Source organism: Gavia stellata, chromosome 3, assembly GCF_030936135.1.
Source record: "Gavia stellata isolate bGavSte3 chromosome 3, bGavSte3.hap2, whole genome shotgun sequence".
NCBI classification, from domain to species: domain Eukaryota; kingdom Metazoa; phylum Chordata; class Aves; order Gaviiformes; family Gaviidae; genus Gavia; species Gavia stellata.
Window position 1 is genome coordinate 73985597 of NC_082596.1, and position 18970 is coordinate 74004566.

The 18970-nt window shown below is 40.3% G+C and overlaps 1 protein-coding gene across 3 annotated transcripts in view; it reads right to left on the bottom strand.

Annotated features, from left to right (window-relative positions):
- The window catches only part of FHOD3 (formin homology 2 domain containing 3), a 412474-nt gene that overhangs the window by 145387 nt on the left and 248117 nt on the right, over positions 1 to 18970 (bottom strand). The gene's annotated exons all lie outside the window — the stretch shown is intronic.

Sequence of the window (18970 nt, forward strand, 5' to 3'; positions counted from 1 at the left end):
TTGATGCTTTTATTAACCCTTCCCAAACGCAGTTATCTTCTAGGACTCCAACCAAATGAACACCATCAGTACATCTAGACCTGCCTTCTGTGTCTAGGTAAGGATTGTGATTATATTATCTTAGATAAGTTATAAAACACGTAGTCTGAGAGAAATGACAGTAACGTGAGAAGCAATTTCTGCTAAAACTCATGCTAGCACGTAATGTGCTATCAAAGAGCTTTGATAAAGAACAGAAGTTTTTCTTCTCTTTTTTCTTCTACAAACATGCACCTTGAATTGTTTATATATAGCAAGGGCTTTCGGGCATTTTCATGTTATGGATCATAGAGTAAGATTGTCTAGTAAAGTCTGTTCCTTTCATTAGATAACATAACCTTCATTGGGCACATACTCAACTAGCCTTATGCAAAAATAAAAAAAATACTATGATGTGTATAATGTCATTTTAATGCAACTTAGCATCTGGAAACATGCTGTCTGACTAGGCGATTTTTCGGTAGTTACTGCAAATGCATGACCCTAAGGTCTATAGGTCACAGTCAAAGTAGTTTAAGAGTATGTCCCACTTTTTTAAACAAGAGGGGTCTTTAGGAATTAGTCATATGTCTATTAAATAAAATGTGTATTTCTGATGAGCAGAAAGAACAAAAAATAACCTTGCCTCTCTTGAACACTGCTCTGATGATCTGTTCAGCAACAGACATAACAGTGATAGTTTATGTTTTGGTAATAGGAAGTAGATAATAAGCAGTAACATATGCAACCACAAGGAATTAGAATTCCACATAAAAGATGAATTTGCAAACTAAAATCGATCACAGGAACAGGGTGTATGTGCCTACATAGAAGAAATATGTTTAAGGCTATTTGGCACCTGTTTTTTCCTCTCACAATGATAGAAGAGTTGCATGCTGAGCCTTCCCACCAGCCCTCTACATTGATGTATGATGTTAGCCTTGAACTATGCTGTCCTCAACAGATGGACACTGGGCTGAACCTCTGGCAACAGAAAAGGTTTGGGAGAATGGCAGTTTCAGCAACTTCTTTTCCTTGGGCAGGGCCAAACTGATATTTCCTTAGCTGTGTTTCAAAAAAACTGGGAGAGGAAAAGGGGGTTTATTAACTTAATTGCAGGCAGGACTTTCTCTTCACTCCCGTTTACAAAATCCCTTTCATATCACACTATTCTAGCTTTCGCTATGCAGCTGAGCGAAATCTTGGTTTGTGAAGGCATCTTATGTAATACAATGTCACTGTACTTAATACAAAAGGCAGTCAATTTTAAAGAGAGAAGGGATTAGATAACTTGTTGATACTTTAAAATACTAAGAGAAGTTACTGATGTGTTGCTTATGTCATGCTTTGCATTTAAGGATCTGAAAGCCATCTACAATTAATCAAGTCATGCAACAGTTCCATGAAGCGGGCAGCAATTCACAAATGGGAAATCTGAAGTACCATGAACTTAAAAGGCAAATAGAAGATGTAACATTGCATCTTACTTCCTTTTTTTAAGCCTCCAAATAAATATCTGACTAATGTGTGTTCTCAGAAATATTTTAAATTCCAAATGCAGACTTTAGATTTAAGATTAAATCACTGCTTCAAGATTTTCATGAGTGATTAGGAACTATGTAGAAGCAAGTCCACTTGCTCCACATCAATTTTCCATACCAAACCACTTTCTTCTGAGACCCACCTGCTATCATAGCCAGACCTCTGATTTATACAGGCTGGCCTGTAGGTGATGTAAAAAAAGACTCTCCTCATGACACCAGCAGAGAATGCTTCCTGAGCTTCAGACCTGCAGTACGTTTGATATGGGAACTGTGTACAAAGCAGCATCTCAAAACTCCAGAATCTTCACGAAGTTAGTTTTCCTCCTGGCCAATGAACAGAACAGCTCAGGTGAAGCTCAGAGGTGACCTTGTCCCTGCCTGTGAAAGTCATCACCAATAAAATACGTGGCTCTGCTGAATTATGGTCAAAGCCAGAGGAAAACAGAGAAATAAGGAAACTATCAGAGTACCTTCTCTCACAGCCTCCATACAAAATTAAACCCATTCAAACACACGACAGTCATGAGGAGCACTCCATTTTCACCCTTGTTTCCTTAGAGAGCGGTGCTGTCCCTCCCACTGTCCACTTGTAGACTAACTCTTCCCTGTAACTATGGGATCTGCCCACTGAATTCAGTCATATTTGACAGTAATTGAGCTATGTTCCTACTGAACTTGAAAACTGCATTACTAGAGACCCCCAAATAAGCATTCTCATCAGAGAAAAGGAAGTTTCCAGACATTTTGAAAGGGAACCAGCTAGAAAACTAGTCCTCATGAAGCCCTCCACCAGCCACACCGCAGGCTGCCAGCTGTACCAAAGACAGGCACGGGATACACGGCAGAACTGATGGTACCAAGAGCATGCGGGATGGCAAGGAAAAAGAAAGGAAGGACGAGAACAAAGATAACAAACTACTTCATTAGTTCTACTGCTCATGAAACAACTCACTAGAGTTAGTGGCCTTGGCGATGTCCTGTTTAAATAATAACAAGGTTGAGTTCAAGGGCCCTAGGGGAAAAAAACTATTTGAGTCTGCAAGTATAGTGGAAAACTACTCTGTTATTATTCTGTGGTTTTACGCACGTGAAATTTGTTCTTTCAACAGTTCCATTAAAAAGCACTCATATTAAATACCAAAACTACAGCTGGGTTTAAATAACTTCACCTGAAAACTCCTGTAAGTTTAATGATATGGTTGGCAGTCCTTTCCTGACACTGGACAATCTCATAGACAACATTTCAACAGCAAAAACTCAGAATCAAACCAACCTATGTATAAAATGTGTGGAAGTGGTTGAAGATAGTGTGTTAATGAAGAGACCAAACTAAAATATATTATCTATTGCAACATCTTTCTTAAGCGAATAATTGTTAACAGGTTATCCTTTTTAGGCACCCTAAAAAACAACATACTAGTGGTTTGAACTACTGAAATAAGAATAAAATTGTTTAAAGAACAAGTGTCATACATGAAACCATGAAACAAACCCATCACAAACTCCTCTTGAAAGAACAACTAATAAAGTAAAACTGGAGAAAGGAGATACGTATGTATATATTCCACTTATTACTGGAACGGTAAGAATACTAGTATTTCACTGTATGTATAGACTGAAGATTTTTCTCTAATCTCAAACTTCTGAGTATGATCAGGCACAAAAAGGAACCCAGAAGCAGTGGTTTGACTGCAAAACCAGACCCATTTATTTACCTTCAGACAACTTGCCAAATAATGAATAAAGCTGCTTTCTGAGGAGCATCTAAACATAACAGAAGCAGTCACATTCCTCCAGCAATCACCTATTTGTCACAGCTTTCCCAAGTCTGGAAAAGGTGGCTATGCTCAAATCTAATTCACATCATCAGTACAGTCCAGATGCTTTTTTCTACATCCACAGGACTCCATGATGAAACCAAAAATGTAACTGAGCCTACACCTATTCCCAGCTTCCCACGTGGTGGGTTTCTGAGCTGAGTCGCAGCATCTTCCACACAGCTAGCATTTAGAAACCTGATTTATGGGGGCACAAGTCACTGCATATCAGCTAAGGCACTGCTGAATTACACAGCCCTAGCAATTTCACATTATTTTAACTCCCTCCTTCACTGAAAGAGGGCAGAGATGGAGATATTTTAAATTTTGGGTTCATAAATGCTAGCAGGTATGCAGCTTCTGCATGCAGCTGGAGAATGGCAAGATCATATGATGTTATTATGGTAGGCAACAGTACTCTCATATGACAGTGATAACTAACTATTTTGGAAGAGATTCAAAGTTCAATGTTCAAGGAGATAATGTAATTCCTGTATGTCAGGCTACCTTCTTCCTCTGACTTGTATCAACCAAACTCATCACAACCACCCTCAATTTTGGAGCAAATTAAACAAACATGCAAACTGAAAAGATGTATGCTTGGTTTTGAATCACAGAAAGGAGAAAGACATGCCAAGAGACCTCTCAGACTCCTGCTTGGGTAATAAAAATGGAAGTGTTTCTATACAGCACTCCTCCTGGTAATGTGGGAATAGCTTCCCAAGCCCAAGCTGGGGTTAACTCTAATCACACTGATGTTCACTCATGTTCCAAAGATTTGCAGGTTAGATAATGTCAACTTCAGCTTCATCAACATCCTTGAGAGGACTCTACTGTCCAGATTTGTCACCATGTCCAGATCCCAACTCCAGTTTGACCGATAGTCAATTTCTCTGTTACAACTTGTAAAAACAGATCTGCCTTTTACTGTTTTCTTTGTACTATAAGGCATATGTATGTGGCTACCACTACAGCAGAAAAGGGAGGAGGAACCTTGGGTGATTCACAGAATGGTTGAGGTTGGAAGAGACCTCTGGAGGTCATCTTGTGCAGCTCCCTGCGGAGCCACCTAGAGCTGGTTGTGCAAGACCATGTCTAAATGATTAAATGTGACTAAATGATAACGTATATCAAGAACACGAATAACAAATTGGAGACCCCTGGATTATTATTTTAAAGCACACTTTGTTTTTCGAAGCCTGGCATCTGCAACTTACTTTCTGTCTCTCTCTCACACACCCATATTACCCCCCAAACACACATATACTTGAAAGGGACATCAGGGTGCAGAACGTTCCATAACACTGGTTATTTTCACCAGTAAGTGATCACCTAATTTTGATATAACAGAGCAGTCCTACACGCATTAAGATTCAGATGCCCATCCAGATACCCAAAATGTACTTTTCAGTTCACAAATCACCTGAAGACGAGACCTTTTATGCAATGAGGTTCTAGTAGTTTTCTGCACACCAGGTGTGGTCTGGGATTACGGTAACCACCTGTGATACTATAGGTTAAATCACTTAATTTTCCCAAGCACTTAAGAGAATACCGAGCAGCTTGCTAACGAACCTCCTATGACTCACAGAATTAGTGTTTCAGTTCCTCATCAGTACCACAGTGACAGCAATCCTTAGTTTTGGTCCAGTTTGACAGCAGACAGAGAGGGTTACAAACATGTTTTCTATATAGCAGACTCAGAACATGGCTATGACTAGTATTTAAGGCTCAGAAACTAATTTTCAAAACTGACAGGCCCAGCAGGGCTTCTGAGCTCACACGCGTGTGTGTACAACTCTCCCTACAGCCTGCTTTCCTGGATATCTGCATGTACAGCTCAAAGACAAGCCTGGACCAGGTTTCTTATCTCCCAAGTGAGATAACAGAGCCTCAGAAGCACCACAGAGCATCCTCCAAACTCACCTAAAATGCAACCATTATTGCCTCAAGTCTAAAAATACCAAACAGCAACATAATAAGATAACTGCAATCAAATATATGCCTGTATATTCCTAGGAGGCTGTAGCTACCAAGCTACAGGTAGGTTTGCAGCAGTGGTGACCAGGAGAGGGGAGTGGCTAGCAGAGCCCAGATTTCTCTTCATTTGACCCTTCTCAGTGCCCTACTCTGAACCTGAGGACTAAACACATTTGACCAAACCGCTACACAGTCAGATGTGCCTTTATTGTGGCATTATTTAATGCGCATTTCAGATCTGTTATTGTCAGAATGAAACATATTTCAGATGTAGTATTTGAGAATTATTCAGCATCTGGGACTTGTATAGTTTTTAGCCAAGTAATTGCCATGGTCATTCAAAGAGCTGAACCCACAGAGGCATGAGATCATAATCAGCAGTGATTTGACTTGCATCATAGATCAGTTTTGGGCTGTTGTTTCAGTTCTTTGGGAGCAGTACAGATGGAAAGGGGGAGAGAGAGAAGAAGGAAAAAAAACCCAAGCCTTTCTTTTTCCTGAAATAACCACAATAGATTACTTCCACTTTCTTCTGAAGTCAAGAGTAACTGCAGGCAAAATCAGTAAATACAGTGATGTCCTAATGAGGGGCAGCAGTTCACAAAAGCAGTAAACTAAACTGCTGCAGAACATGATCCTTTGTACCCCAGAAAGCTCAACTGAAGTGCACTGCAGTAGCTGTGTAATGTCTGACAGGAATGGTTCCTATGGATTTAGACAAAAGCAAATGTAATTGAGATTTGACCCTTTCAACTCAGTAGAGTGCAATTTTTGAAGAGGTGAGTTTATTCAAAGTAGTAAAATCACACTGAACTCTTACTTTTGGTGTTATTTTTCCTGTTTTTAGGAAACGGTAGGCTCTCACAGCTCTTGACAAGTAACATTTACTTAACATCTAAACAGTTCCATAAAAGAGATGAGAAGTATCATGGAGCAACTGTGTGAAGGGGATGAAAGATACTACTGCAGTGATCATGGAAACACCAGAAAAAAAGGAGTTTTCTGAGGTACTGCATAGACACATTTCCTTTCATAAAAATAAAATATCTCACAATATTTGAAAGAACATTTTTGGTGTCCACATATGGATTTTTTTGTATAGTTCTTGGCTCTGAATAATAATAATACTAAAACTACTACTACTACTAATTTCTCCCAATGCTACACAGCAAATTAAGAGTCTTGATAGCCAGTCCTCTGCTTTAACCAGGAAAATAAGATCTCACAACCTGGAAGGGTTTCAGTCTTGCTACCAGAGATCTCTGTGTACCGCCTCTGAATAGTAAAGCATATCTGCCTACACACATAATCCCAAATTAAAAATCTTTGCAAGCTGAAAGTCCTACAACTCCTTCCCGTTAATGAGTCATGGTTTTTTTCTAACCCATACATCCACAGCACAATTCATAGGAGGACCAGTGCTGCTCTAGTTCAGCATAACCAACTACAACTTGTGCTCTGAAATCACCTCTTTAACTGAGTCCTGAATATTTCCTTTGAGCTCCTAGACAGTCTCCCATAAGTGGGCATTGCCAGAGCCTTTCATACCCACCTGCATAGGATGGCAGGGGAAAGGCTAAAAGGCAATTTAAGGTACAGAGATGAGCAAGATTAATCAAGTAACAAAGTAAAGGCCATAGGCTGAAATCTGCTACAGTTTCACAAATAAATACTTCACATTTGCAGCCCAAAAGCAACCTCGCATTGTGGCCTCCCTAGAAAACCAAACGTGTGCAACAACGACTTTCAAAAACGGAGGCAGCCAGCAGCTGCAGCTTAACTATTTTCTAACACGTCTTCCCCAGTCACAGTGGTGGGACCAGGCTGTGGTCACCGTGCTCTTTGAAATCTGTGCTCTGGCAGTATTGCTCAGCGGGCTGCTGGGCAATTTACACCCCATAGCACCTTGGACTAATGCAGACAGGAACATAAATAGATCTCAAGACGACTGAGAATGCCATCACTCTGATTAAGCTAGGTGTGTTAAAAAATACATGGGGCCAGAGAGCACAACTCCAGAGAACGAAAAAAACCCCCAAACTGAAGATGTGTTTCATCAAACATGCAGAGGTTCATTAGCTGCATCAGGCTACAAATATCAGATGCGAAAGGATAACAGCTGCATGAAGGAAGGACAGCACAACTCAGCTCATATCAATGACCTGTGCTAGGTATTATCTGGAACAGCTGTTTTAAAGCACACAGTCCTGCTCAACATCGTATTCTCCCACTGGCAGTTTGCTCCAGTCTTGTCATAAGTCTTTATTCACATCCATCTCTGTCTGCTAGGTGGTGCTGTGGGATGGCTTTCCTAAGGCAGAAAAGGCAGCTTGCTTTTTTTTTTCCCCCCTCACTGATTTTTTTTCTTCTTCTACATGAGAACAGCTGCAGTGTTTTCTGCATCTTGGTGGTACAAGATGTGGCCTGTCTGGTCTCCTTTCTTGTTCTTTACTTGCTGCAGGCATGCGGTGGCCACCACTGATGATGCTGCTTCTCCAGAGCAATCAGAGAAAATGCATGCGTGTCAGCGTTCACCTGCATGCATCCATACCCATGCAGGAAAGCAGGAACCTCCGATGGAGGCAGGAGGTATTAATATCTACTGTAAAGATTTCAAAATTTTCATTTTCCTTTGGTTCCAAAGATAGAGCACATTTAAGAAAACTATTTTTATTGACAAAGCAGGTCTTAAAACTAAACCAGACACACAAATTAATAGCATGGTTTCAAAAGAAAGGGTAAGTCTAAAACCTCCTGAAACTCCAACGAACAAAATAGCTCCCTTTTTCCCTCAACTGCAACTCACTTCCATGAGGAAAGGCAACCTACTACAAAAACTTTAGAAGGCAACCCTCTGAAAGGGAAGGTAATGGGAAGGATGCTTTTTTTAGGCTTCATTTTTGTTGTGGAACTAAAGAATAACTGAAATGGCAGGATGCTATCAGTGCTCTAACATCCATAGTATCATAAGTGGTGGAGGCTGGGATTGAACTATTCAGACCTGTCAAAACATGTTGTGCTAATGACCTCTATGTAAAGGCAGTCTGGTGACGTCCATCTGTTGCACATAACTTTGTGTCAGTTTAGCCAAAGATGATGAATAATCCCAACCCGCCCTTCTGAGCAAAAAGGAAGAAAACGAAAACAACCCTCCAGATGAGTAATTGCAGTATTACTACACCAGCTAGTGACGTCAGGAAAATCTTGCGCTCAGTTTTCAGATCCTATCCCACTGCCCAATGTCATGGGACACCCTCTGAGAACTTGCTGTTCCTATACAAAACCCACCCTAGTAAATGGCAAGGCTATCCTCTCTGACATATACTGCAATTTCTACTTAGTGAATTGACATATTCTGTCTGATGCTCTGCTCTGAATGTAAATCTTCCACTGTCAGAAAGTGAACTTGGGTATTCATGTTGCATCCCAACATCAGAAGGGGATGACAAGGAAACAAAAAGGCACATCGTGCAGGCCAGGGATGAAAGTTGGGGCACAAATCTCACTGTCAGATTCACAGCTAGTACAGATGTCCATCTGAGCAAATCACCAGGCAGTGCAGATCTGGAAGCAAATGTATCTTCAGGTATTCTATCATGTCTTTTCCCCTACAGCCACGCAGAATCCTTACTACAGAGGGCTCTACAGTTCCCCTGTGCAGGGAAGAGTGGCCCAACAGACATCAAATACGAGGAGAGCGTGTACATGGGGAAGCTAGACCGCAACGAGAAAGACAAAAAGCAGCGGCGACCTGAGCATAAAGCACTGCAAACCACAAAGAGTGGTAGTGACACAGAGGAGGAAAAATATGAAGATGTGGAATTCTGTTCTATTTAAAGAAAAACAGGGTGAACAGAAACTGAACCCACATGGGATTAACAATTTTGAGGCAATCCCATAGATTAATACCTGCAGGGGTCTCTTGTCCCATTTTACTCTTTCCATTTACATTCTTCAAGGAAGGCTATCATATGCAAAGCTCGACTGGGGAAGGGTTCAAACCGCAAGTTAGTGAAGAGTTGCATTTCCCTCCAAAATCATAACAATAAGGTGCTTAGACAACTACACAGTGAAATTTAAAGTGCAGTGGAGAAAAAATGGCTTTTGAAGAGGATGCTTTCATTTTCTTACTAAACTGAAGAAGGAAGAAGCTACACGCTGCTGGAAACAAAAAAGACAAAACATACATTTGCTGCAGTTCTGTGTCTTTCAATAAAGAGAGGAAATTCAAAGATAAAAGGGACCAATCTATAAAAATTCCACGCTGGCTGAGGTACTAACAGTATTTTTTTATATTGAACACCACATTCTTGTTTTTCATTAACGTGGTCTTCAAAAAGGAAAATAATAGAGAGATAGAGGGGGGCAAACCAGGAAGTATCTGAATTCCTTGTTCGATTGCTGTGATCAAAGAGGATCAGAATATGGAAAGAGAGTACACAGCACGTCCAGATGACACTCATTTCAGTGTATCATGGGAGCCAGCTAGAGAACCTGCTGGTACACTGGAAATTATTCTGAAAAGACTTTACATGGTATAAACTACTACTAGAGGACTGTGGAGAGGAAAAAAAAGAAAGAAAACATATCGGAGAACCTTTCTTTTGATCTTGATCTTAAGAAAAGTAATTGAAGTCCACACATTTTACCAGACATCTTCCTTCCTAAGGACTAGTCCTGTAACTGAGGAGACCAACATAAAATCTATGAGGCAACCACGATGAGTCCTAGGGCAATAACCTGGTGAGGTAACTTCAGGGACCTGAGCTGGTTGCAATTCAAGAGGTTCCTTGGGGTGCACTACATGCTGAATATAAAGCCATCATATGCGTTTTGGTGGTTTCCATCTTTGATACAGCACGTTTTTTACTGTTATCCAAGTACCTTCAGCTAGTAGCTGTTGCTTTAAGGAACAACTATATCTAAATAAAGGAATGACAAGCATTTTTGAGAGATGCCAGAAGGAAAGATATGGTAACAATTAGTATCAGGTTCAACTTTCACCTACAGATCTGTCTTCAACACGTATAATCTGTCCTTCCACTCCCTCATGTTCTTCCCCCAAGGGCTCTAAAATCCAAACACCAATTTTCCAGATGAGGGACTGAGGCACAAAGTGATTTGGAGACTGGTTCAAGAATGTGCCTGGAAGCTGGATTCACCCGGGGTCTCCCAATATATGGACTCCCTCCCTAGCTGGGCCATTCTTCCAAGCTAAGCTACAGGCAAAACACTGGTATATTAACTGCGGTGTTGGCTGAACTGTCACGGATCTGGTTTACATGACGCTGCAAAAAATGTTGGATACCACCTTCTTTCCTGCAGGCAGAATTCCACTACTGTATTATATATATGGCAACCAGGACAGAGTCTAATTTAAGAAGAAAATTAAGACAAATTTAAGAAGAAAAATAAAGGCAACGCTGTATTGACTAATTCAGTTGCTGTCTCAAGGAGTTTCCAAAAAGACAGGACATTCAGAAAAAAAAGCATCACAGCTCTGCAGAAAAAGATGGATCCTCTATGTCTCACAGCAGACACAGAGTACACAGCAGATTCAATTCAGACTTTTAGAGGAGTACGAAATCCTTGCACAGCCAAAAATTTGAACAGACTTTGTATGGAATTTCTGCTCGTTTCCTCACAAACTGTACTTGCATTTCTGCAAAATCCTGTAAAAAGGATCCACATCAATAGTGCAGTTCTTCTCAAAAATCTTTAATAGTAATTCAATAATCATCAAAACAGAGGTGAGAGGAAGAAGCAACTTGGTAACAAAGTCTGAGTCTCCAAAAGCTTATAGTAAGCAGTGAGAAAAATGAAGCGATCAACAAAAGCATCCTACCCACATCCTATAAATTAACTAAACTATGCTTGTCACAGAATGAATATCGTAGGGTATTGTGATAAATATGTAAGGTAAGGTCAAAGCTCTGTTAAGATAAGGAAAGACTACCTACTTTCTTCAAATCCGAGGGAATAAGTCAAAATTAACCATAATGCCTTTTAACAGTCATAAAAAGCCAGAACATTAATACACACCAAAGAATGCAAAATGTTGACCACCTCCTTTCTTCCTACAGAATTGCAGGAGTCATCTCAGCACACACACCTGCCCTTTCTGCTGGCAGCACAACCAAAAGGTCTGTCTACAACTCAGGACACTTAATTAAGCCTCAGGAGATCTGGATGCCAGGTTTCTTTCTTATACTGGTCTCACTATGCAGGGGGAAGAGGAACAATATAATGATTTGTCAATAAGTACAGGTGAGGTACAGGTACTTGGCACTTTCTGGAAATGTACCCATTCACTATGGTGCATTTTTTTATCTTTCATACTGATCTATCTCATGTACCACACACATCACAGACATGGGCCCCACTCCCCATGATTCAAGGTCTCATTGCATAAAAGTACATCTGCTGATTGTACCTGGAGGGACTTGCCCAGTGGCTAGCTGAAATGGGGATACAAGGACGAAGTACAAAGGATATTTGCTACTTATATGAGCCTACAACTTCGATTTTTGATACCCATTTACTGCTGAGAGTAGATATATAAACGAGAATCAGTCATGCAATAGACTGGCACAGTAGCTAGTTTAACATACAGCCATATCTGATAATGCACATGGTCGTATCAGACTGAAAAAGACTTCCAAAATCTTCTTCCTATGTCAGAAGCTGTTGAGTTTGGCAGCACAAAGTATTAGTCTTGGAGAACAGGGCTCAGGGGAGGATTGCCAAGTGGCTTCCCACCAGGATGCCTACACTTAAGGCCACATGCGGGTGCCTGCACGAAGAGGCACTTACCTGCACAGTCGGCATCCTAGTTCTGCGACAGCGCTAAAAACAACTAACACAATGTAGTCGGACTGACAAAAGGAAAAGAGGATAAAAAAGCATGGGGAAATTCAGAGGAAGTACTTCACTGTGCATCACCTGGACTTTTTCAATACACTTATTTCAAAATAGAGTAAAAAACTGTATCAGTTCACCTCTGCTAAAGGTCCGAGCTAACAAATTTGAGTTTGGTGGCATTTCAACTACTGACTATGCACCAGAATAGCTTTCCATCATATCACCTAAAAGCAACAGAGACCAGAAAACAGGTAACGCTGCAAAGGTAACCTTGCAGACTGAAGCATTATGCATCTGAGTTCATGGAACAGTGCTTCCAGAAAAGGTTCAGACATAATTGCTTATTTTAATTTTAAAACGTGGCATATTTCCTTAAACTGCACCTTACTAAACTCTTAACTTATGATTAATGATATTTCTACCCTGCAAAATGATTACTTAGCTATCCCAAACGGTTTGGCATAATGACAGCAATGTATTTTATATTGGCCAAGTTGATTTCTGTGTTTAGATATGCATAAAAATCTCAGCTGTGTACTATAGGCTTGGATTATAACCAGCTGCTTTTCATCCTCGGAGCAACTCTTTCATATTTCCTCACTCTTTTCCATCTGACAACTTATGGTTGAAAATTTGTTATTTTTCTTGTTCAGGCAATTGAATTTATAATCAAAGACCTTTCACACTGGCGGCTTCAAGCATGCTAGAAAAACAAGTAAGCTCCATTTTCTTTAGTCTCACCCCTCAATACAAACTTTCTACTTGCACCTTCCCCTTTCACAGGAATGCTGGACTTAATGCTTGTTAGAAAACAGTAGCAGCTAATAGAAAATACTAATAGCTAGGGCCTGAGGCACAATAATTTGTTCACAAATGTGAATGGTAACATATCTGTGACACGGAACTACATTAGTGAGAGAGACCAAGGTAATTCTAAAAGCTAGCACTGATTTTTAGATTGTTTTTCCGTTTTTTTCACCTACCCAATTCTAGTATAACACTTGCTTTTTTTCTTTCTTCATGCCTTTCCTTCACAACAAGAAATTTGTACATCTGCATAGATGCATGGTATTTTCTGGAAACATCTGGACATATTTCACTCATCACTAACAGGACACTTTCTTATACAGATTTGAACAGTTGAGACTGAGTGAAAAGTTGAGCCTGAACATTTGCCACATTGTTGGCAGTTAATCATTACATTTTCTCATTCTCCACTTCAAATGAGTTAAAATCAGATGTCTCATGATATGGGGGAACTATGTGTTTTCTAGTAACGCTTTAATCTACAAGAGTTCATTTTGAACACAGAAAAATGGGTATTTATCCCTTCAAAACACTCAGAAGTGAATGCAACAGGTGGAGCTACAGGAATAGTTATTGTTACAGGACTAGCTGCTGCAGACTCTCACGTTTGATGGAACAACGACTTTGAAACCCACCTACAAATATGGTTGGTAAAGAAGAGCAGCACTTGTAGCAGTCTATCTGCTGAGCTGGACAGACCAAAGTGAGAGCATAACCTAGTCTGCACTGGCTGGCGTATCCTATTCCAAGTTTATTGCAACATCCTGATCCTTATCTTCAAAGCACTGATTAAATACAATTCAAAATAAACTCTGTTGATGCAACAGTACTGTTACAGATTCTGAGTGAGAGATGGAGGGAAGCTCTCCGCCAAGCTGGGTGAATGTTGGCTCAAGCCCTTGAGAGGCAGGAAATAGGAAAGTTAAGTTCCTATAAATCCAGGATTTTGTTTCTCCCTCACACAACCATTTTCATAACAATAGTTCAATGGCCAAATGCATAGCGGATTAAATTTAAGAACCAGCTGCTAAGCCGACATGAATGTTCACAGTTTCACGGAACTCAAAGCAGTTGTACCTGTTCACCACAGCTCAAGGTCTCAAGCGCAGGGCAGCCCATGGTGAGACCGCACTGATTTTAGGGCTCGAGGGGAGATCTCAGCTTTGCTCTGAACCCTTCCAGGAAGTAAAGTAGTCTGAAAGCCTGTAAGACTGACACCTAACCGACATTTCTACCTGGGCTAGACCTGAAAACAGAACAAAACCACAGGCTTACCACAGTTGTGGCTGGAGGTAAAAGAGAGATCGTGCCATCTACGTAGCTTGTGCATTAGCTGTATGTGGAGTCTCATTTGTCAGAGGCTGCAAAAGAGTTTGTTAACCATCGAGACAGCAGATTGGGAAGAGAACAACATGTGAAATTAATCAAAGTAGGTCCCCGAGCTGTGTAATTTCTCCTGGATGCTTAACTCTTTTAGCGGGCCAGCTTTTCTAGATCACCTTCCAAACATGTTAAAAATAAAGTGCAGGACAATTCTACAGTGCAACCTCCTGCTCACAAAGGTTAGGCATATTCCTATGTGTATTCCTTTTCATCATCCAGGCAATGTTAACTCAGGATAGGCCACCCGTACACACAATGATTTTCAAAATGTATCACCAGAAAAATTAATAAGATGCAAAGACATTGTATTTCCAAGACCCTCAACAAGAGAGTATACCATCCAGTTTTGGTGGTGATTTAATTCAACATGCTTTGGACTTCAGTACTACTAATGTTACTATTTTAGTCCTATTCATATCTGTTAAGCCCCTTACATTTGTAACTTTCTCCATGACTACAAACCAGTTTTCGATACGTATTTGTAGACCCACTTTAACATCCATTTGCATAAGATTTGGTGAGAGATTTCCTGAGGAAAAGAAAAGCACAAATTCAAGTTATATGGTATTCTCTGCTCTGCTAATGACTTCAGCTGAGCACAAGCATAAATGATGTGTGAAAAGGAGACTGATGTAATCGAGTTCTTAAACTGAGTATTTACCTCTACATACCTTAAATGGTTCAGTTGTAAAAACAAATTTAGTGCTTTTTGTGACTAAGAATATTATTTCTCTCAAAATTCTCATGAATGTTTTACCAACTGTGTGCATGTTTTAACATGTCAGTGGCACCATGCAGGAAAGCAGCCATACTGGACATTCCTTTTGAAATCAACAAATTCACCCACTACAACTACATTGAATGTTGTATTTTTTCCCTTTTGCTTTGAAATAGTTTTTTTCTTCTTTTGGATTGAATTACATTTAAAACATTCAAGACGTCCTTACATCAATACCAAGGGAAGCAAAAGATTCACACAATGCACAGAGAATAACTTGCTAGTTAAAATTCATATTTAACCTTGCAATCTAGAACTCAGACAGAAGCAAAGTAGAAAAAAAAAATTAAAACAAGATGTGAGATAGGAATCTTTAATCAACCTCATTGTATTAGCCTGGGCCCAGCATTCTGCCCTGTCTTCTGAGGTTACCCAGCACCACTTTGAAAATGGATTACTTTCCACTGAAAACAATGCCAAAAAGGAGCTTTAGCTCCCCTGGGGGAAATTAGAACAGCCTGGATCATCAAATGGGAAAAAATAATAATTATCAGTAGCAGTCAGAAATGGGGGGAAAGAAAAGGTGAAACTAGACTCAGGTTTTGGACCACTTAATGCCTTAGACATGCCTTTGAAGATTGAGGTGGAGTGGCAAAAGCCTGTGTGTTTATGATGCAAAGCAATATTTGCTTCTCTAGTAGACAATATAAACACCTGGGGGTTTTCCAAGATGTACTTTTTGTAAACATTTGGTAGCTAGTCCTGCAGAGTGTAAGGCACTGATATAGTGTTGTACACTTTCTATTATCAGGTCAGAAGAAATATCAATATATGTGAAAGATAATACATATATATTACCTCATACGTGCTAACAGATGAAAAATACATTCTAAGGACTTAATATGGCTTAGTACACAAAATGTCTTTAACCTGGTGTCCCTTGTTTTGGGTAAGAGAAATTTTCCAACAGTCTTCGCCATTGCCATCAAACAAGATGCTACCTGCAGGTGATCCACCACAGAGCACCACCGGGTTCTGGGGTGACAGCTGCCAGCATGAACAAATGCCTCAGGTCCCTTTACAGCCAGGCTAAATATAACTTGCAATACGATGCAAAAACTTAATTCCAACTTCAACAGCAGCAGCAACTGACAGCTGGCGGAAACACCGAGAAAGTGGTGAAATGTCATTTCCCAGATGCTGTGAGGTTGAATCAAGGTTTGTGTTATGTTAAGTGGTCAGTTAAGGCAACATCCTTGATAGGTTAGTTTACCCACGTTAAAAAAAAGTAAAAATTAAGGAGCAATTCTGAAAGCACTGTTAACTAACATTCATTGACTTCTAGTTTGCTTTTTGAAAGACAAAACTATCTTGCATGAATGTTCCATGCTACCAATGAATGCTAAAAGAAAACTTGGTTGGCATAGATATTTCCTATTTACGTAACTTCTAGCTTATATAAAATGGTCAGAGCCTTGGCCCTGCTATAGCCCTCTTTTGCACTCATACAGCAGCACATTGCTGACCTCAGTTATGTATTAAAGTTCCCTGGAAGCCAACAGCATGTAACCATACACCTATAATTAAGTACATACTTGAATGCTTTGTTAAACTGGGAAAGACTGATGAATTGCTGCCTGTGTAACTAATGATGAAATAGTAGTAATGTACATTTAAATTGGGATTATGCTGTAAATGTTTTATGCCAGGGATCTATTAGCCACTGATGATTGGAAAGTGGTCTACAGCCAGCCTGTGACAGGCCACTGGCACACATTGGCATGGTCACACATGGTTGGATGTGTCTTGCAAAGGACCAGCAGTGTCCCTAAGAGCCTGGGATTTGCTGATAATGCTCTTCCCTTTAAATAACATGGCAGAAGAAGAGTACTGCTAACTTCAAATTTCCAGTCTAACACCTATATAATACCAATCTTAAACAGAAGGCTCTTTCTGCCCACTAACAAATGAGTCATCTAAGATTGACTTTCTTCCCGCTTGTCAGTTCCTCACCCTGACACCACTGGTGCCTCCTACCCAGCGTAAAGGCAGCAGCACTAGCGCAGTCACTCTGCTAGAATTTTAATCACCTCCTCAGTAACTTTGTTCAGAACAAATGTAGACCACAGCACTTAAATTATCAGCAACTTCTGATAATCCATCTATATAAACATCTATTGATGCTTGGAGGGGTACAACTGCAACAGAACTAGCAATAGTAAGGAATATAATGACAACAATCTAGACAGGCTTTCAGTAAATTGCTTTTAGTCCTTCTTTCGCACTAATTTCAAATTTTATTTCCCACCCCCTTCCCCTATCCCTGTACAGATGTATCAGTGGGTGCCTAAAGCAAACTTGGAGCTGGGTGCCAAAATTAAAGCTGTTGCAGTGCTGAATGTGACAGACCCTAAGGTCCTTTGCTGAACATGTGTGCTGCAGTGGACAAGCACATGCAATAATACACTACTCCAAGTGAGCAAGGGCGACAGAGACAGCAGCCCTACACAAATAGAGCAGAGCAAGTAACAGTAAAAGGTCAAAACCATTACAGAATTTGACCAAAAAAAAAAAAAAATCAGTGGAAAAGATTCAACCACCTCCACTGCTGAGTATATTAAACCTGGTCAGAGCTTTTGAGAAGGAAAGAAACCATGTGTCACAGCTGTGGCAGCTGAATGGCTGTATTCCTCCTGTATCCTATTAGAGGGATTTGTCCCAAGACTTAATTGGCAATTTTACTATTCGTTTTTTGTTCAGCAGTGTTAACATATTTTTCACTGCCTTTGCTGCGGAGAAGGCACCAGTATAGCAGGGCTGCAAATTAGATCGTAGGTGCGTTGCAAATTCCAGGGGTTCATTTTTCACAGAAAGCCAAAACCACCTTTAAGTGCATAGAGCAGCTGTCCCACCATATTCTGATAGTAAGCCTGCCATACCTTCGGTTAACTTCTGGCACAAACACAGGGACTTAGATCTCTTCCAAGACAGTCAAAGAATAATGAAAAAGCAACTTTGATGCTACCTGAAACCAAACTATTCAAAGCACATTGCCTGCATTCCTTAGCTGCAGGCACCAAGCCAGGACATGGAGATAATCATTCCGGCTGGCGATGGGGGAGGGAGAAAGGAGCTTAAGGACCCAAGAGCTGAAGTACTCTGGTCAGGAAAATCTAGACGGAATTTAATCTGCAAGGTAGCAATACAGTCATGTTTCTCCCCCATCCCACTCCTGTTAAGTGCATTAGAGAATTAAAATAATCATGGACATGGTAGTATTTTTTTCCTTTTTTGCTTGTCTCTCTTATCTGTTGCATAGAAAATGAGGAACCATATCAAGCAAACCATTTCTCTCTCATCTGACATCAGTTTTTCCAACTGTGGCTAATACTCCCTGTTTCAAGAGGGCAAAGTGCCCAGTGTAACACTCAGCCAACAGTGGAACATTTTACATGGGGGAAAAGTTTCTCCTCATCTTCTCCCAATCATGAACCATGTCCTGCAAGCCTGAGATTTGATAACCATAATTTATGTTACTTTTACATATCTACCAATATAGGTACATCAACCCAAGATAAATCAGTTCAATACTGCAGCATCTGTTCTTTGACTTGATAATCTGCTGAAGCAGTGAAGTTTGCACATTGCAGAAAAAAATTATGTAGTGGTTAAAAAAGGCCCTTGGGACACCAAACTCTTTTTCTCCTTGTAGTATGAAAGCTATCGGGGAAAGGGGGAGAGCAACAGCATCTCTATGTCACTACAGTATCCGACAGCAACTTTCTGCACGTCAGCCACTTGAGAAAAAGTTCCTGGAAATTTCTTAGTAATTCTAACTATGG